Source organism: Schistocerca nitens, chromosome 8, assembly GCF_023898315.1.
Source record: "Schistocerca nitens isolate TAMUIC-IGC-003100 chromosome 8, iqSchNite1.1, whole genome shotgun sequence".
In the NCBI taxonomy this organism is placed as follows: Eukaryota; Metazoa; Arthropoda; class Insecta; order Orthoptera; family Acrididae; genus Schistocerca; species Schistocerca nitens.
The window spans coordinates 187,785,110-187,789,581 of NC_064621.1; positions in this window are offsets into that span (position 1 = coordinate 187,785,110).

Consider the following 4,472-nt stretch of genomic DNA (forward strand, 5'->3'; position numbering starts at 1 on the left):
AGAGAACGCTACCGCACGACCCCGCCGGGCATGGGAAAAGAGAACGCTACTGCACGACCCCACCGGGCGTGGGAAGAGAGAACGCTACCGCATGAACCCGCCGGGCGTGGGAAAAGAGAACGCTACCGCACGACCCCGCCGGGCGTGGGAAAAGAGAACGCTACCGCATGGCCCCGCCGGGCGTGGGGAGAGAGAACGCTACCGCACGACCCCACCGGGCGTGGGAAGAGGGAACGCTACCGCACGACCACGAGCTGCGGACACAAAGTTAGGAAACTACTGCAAAAGCAAAGAGAGCTTCACTGCAAGTTTAAACGCAGACAAAGCCTCTCAGACCAACAGAAGTTAAACGATGTCAAAGTTAGCGTAAGGAGAGCTACCCGTGATGCGTTGAGTGAATTCCAAAGTAAAATTCTATGTACCGACTTGACAGAAAATCCTAGGAAATTCTGGTCTTATGTTAAATCAATAAGTGGCTCGAAACAGCATATCCAGACACTCCGGGATGATGATGGCATTGAAACAAAGGATGACACGCGTAAAGCTGAAATACTAAACACCTTCTTCCAAAGCTGTTTCACAGAGGAAGACCGCACTGCAGTTCCTTCTCTAAATCCTTGCACAAACGAAAAAATGGCTGACTTCGAAATAAGTGTCCAAGGAATAGAAAAGCAATTGGAATCACCCATCAGAGGAAAGTCCACTGGACCCGACGGGATACCAACTCGATTCTACACACAGTACGCGAAAGAACTAGCCCCCCTCCTAACAGCTGTGTACCGCAAGTCTCTAGAGGTACGGATGGTTCCAAACGATTGGAAAAGAGCACAGGTAGTCCCAGTTTTCAAGAAGGGTCGTCGAGCAGATGCGCAAAACTATACACCTATATCTCTGACGTCGATCTGTTGTAGAATTTTAGAACATGTTTTTTGCTAGCGTATCATGTCGTTTCTGGAAACCCAGAATCTACTCTGTATAAATCAACATGGATTCCGGAAACAGCGATCGTGTGAGGCCCAACTCGTTTTATTTGTTCACGAGACCCAGAAAATATTAGATACAGGCTCCCAGGTAGATGCTATTTTCGTTGACTTCCGGAAGGCGTTCGATGCAGTTCCGCACTGTCGCCTGATAAACGAAGTAAGAGCCTACGGAACATCAGTCCAGATGTGTGGCTGGATTGAAGAGTTTTTAGCAAACAGAACACAGCATGTTGTTCTCAATGTAGAGACGTCTACTGACGTTGAAGTAACCTCTGCCGTGCCACAGGGAAGTGTTATGGGGCCGTTGCTTTTCACAATATATATAAATGACCTAGTAGATAGTGTCGGAAGTTCCATGCGGCTTTTCGCGGATGATGCTGTAGTATACGGAGAAGTTGCAGCGTTAGAAAATTGTAGCGAAATGTAGGAAGATATGCAGCGGATAGGCACTTGATGCAGGAAGTGGCAACTGACCCTTAACATAGAAAAATGTAATTTATTGCGAATACATAGAAAGAAGGATCCTTGAAACTTCCTGGCAGATTAAAACTGTGTGCCCGACCGAGACTCGAACTCGAGACCTTTGCCTTTCGCGGGCAAGTGCTCTACCAACTGAGTTAGCGAAGCACGACTCACGCCAGGTCCTCACAGCTTTACTTCTGCCAGTATCTCGTCTCCTACCTTCCAAACTTTACAGAAGCTCTCCTTTCGCAGGAGAGCTTCTGTAAAGTTTGGACGCAGGAGAGCTTCTGTAAAGTTTGGAAGGTAGGAGACGAGATACAGGCAGAAGTAAAGCTGTGAGGACCGGGCGTGAGTCGTGCTTCGGTAGCTCAGTTGGTAGAGCACTTACCCGCGAAAGGCAAAGGTCCCGAGTTCGAGTCTCGGTCGGGCACACTGGTTTAATCTGCCAGGAGGTTTCATATCAGCGCACACTCCGCTGCAGAGTGAAAAACTCATTCTTGAAGGATCCTTGATTGTATCATTATAGGATAGCGGAACAAACACTGGTAGCAGTTACTTCTGTAAAATATCTGGGAATATGCATGCGGAACGATTTGAAATGGAATGATCATATAAAATTAATTGTTGGTAGGGCGGGTACCAGGTTCAGATTCATTGGGAGAGTCCTTAGAAAATCTAGTCAATCTACAAAGGCGGTGGCTTACAAAACATTCGTTCGACCTATACTTGAGTATTGCTCATCAGTGTGTGATCCGTACCAGATCGGGTTGACGGAGGAGATAAGATCCAAAGAAGAGCGGCGCGTTTCGTCACAGGGTTATTTGGCAAGCGTGATAGCGTTACGGAGATGTTTAGCAAACTCAAGTGGCAGACTCTGCAAGAGAGGAGCTCTGCATCGCGGTGTAGCCTGCTGTCCAGGTTTCGAGAGGGTGCGTTTCTGGATGAGGTATCGAATATATTGCTTCCCCCTACTTAGAGCTCCCGCGGAGATCACGAATGTAAAATTAGGCTTTCCGGCAGTCGTTCTTCCGGCGAACCATACACGACTGGAACAGTAAAGGGAGGTAATGACAGTGGGACGTAAAGTGCCCTCCGCCACACACCGTTGGGTGGCTTGCGGAGTATAAATGTAGATGTAGATGTAGATGTAGTGTAACTGAAGAAGCGCCTTTTGTGCTGGTTTCGGAATTTTATGATCTGTAGAGAACTTTTGCAGGGTTAACGTAGAAAAGACTCTATTAGATTGGTTTTATACTATTTAACTTGTATTTCGTACTCTCAACCTCAGTTATTTGTAATTTAGATTTGCCCCCAGTCTGTGGTACACAACTAAACTGAACTATCATTTTTTGAAATAAGCATTCAATCCTACGTACATTACCTGCATTTCATGCTCCCAAATTTCTTTTCTCTCTTTGTCATCTGTATGATGGACTGAGTGAGTGTGTACGTTGAATATGTCTTACATATAATTGCTCTACAGCATCTGGCGGTCTGCTGTGGTAGCAACAGTGTAACCAACGTAGTATTCTCAGTCAACGTAAATAGATTTGTACCCTTTCGGTAGTCATCCTACTGTAGTTAAGTTGGTGGCGAAAAGACGCCCCTGGCCTCTTCCGATTATCTGGTGGAAGTTAGATGCAAGGAGAACGTGCTCTCGACACTCTGGAAGGGACCTAGGGTGAGTGAATATGGTAGTCTTAACAGCGACCTGTCGGTGTCGAGTGTGTTAACGTGTGCTGTTGTGTAGCTATTCTGGTGTGCAAGTTTGATTTGCGGGTCAGTTTTGAAGTTTGGTAGTAGAATCCTTATATTTTTCGGATTGTAATCACAAATATATTTTCTGTTTAGTAAGTTTTTCCGGTTCTTGCTTTGTGTAACCTGAACATGTGGTGTAGGAAGTTCGCTACTCCAGTACAGGTTAAAAATTCAGTTGCCTGACTTCTCTTTGAACTGGAATGTATGTGTGATCTTTTCTCGTGCGAGCGTGTGTGTGTGTGTGTGTGTCTTTTATTTATTCTACTTTCAGATTTCAAATTGTGTAGGTTGTGTCATACCACGTGGTCGTGATTTCACGGTGTGTCATTTCAATACCATCTTTAATAAGCTTCATTCTTAATTCTGCGTGATATTTTATTGATATATGTGTCTATTCGAATTACATTTGCGATCTTGAATTTTCCACGAGTCTTAATAATTCTGTTTTTTTAAGAATAATCACGGCATTTGAGGATGTTACAGGCAAGCGTAGCTTAGTTTCATGTGCACGGTGATGCAGTTACATTATTTTGTCGGAGAGTGTTCCATAGGTTTCCTATTCACTATAACTCAATCACAGCCATAGGGATGAACCTCTGAGGCTATGACTTAGTGTGTTGGGCAAAATTCTTTTTATCTCTGTTCTTATGACACAATCGTGTAGCTTTGAATTTTTTCCATGCGCGCCGAAAAAAATTTTTTTTTTCATTATCCACCACGTTGTAGCCCAGCACTCAATATAATAATAACATAAGTGAGTTAATAAAGTACATAACAGGCAACGACAGATCTTAGTTTAAAATTATTTTGTGAATTTTCACTATGATTTTTCATTTTAATAAACTATGTTAAACTGTGTTGACTGTATCTCAGACAAACCCAACCCCTTTTGTAAGAATACTTTCAGTGCACCCCACCTGGAGTTCCTGAAGCATAAAAGGCAGTCCTTATATTTGTATACTTTCTCTGATTGTCTTGTGCTTTTTTTTTTTAGACTTACACTCCTGCTTGCTCTGAATTACTTGATTTAACCGTTCCGCTTAAATTGTACCCATATGCTCATTCTTTATATTCACTTTAATCTTTTAATTAATATTAAAAAGTTAGTTAAACTTAACAATTCAGTGATTAATCCAGTTCCTATATTAAATTTTCCCAACTGAAACTGAGCAGAATGACGACCCAGAAAAATTTTGTGGCATAGGAAACTTACAGTGGACTGCAGAGTTTCACATTGGCTAACTTTCCCCAATTTCAGTTTGCAAATCA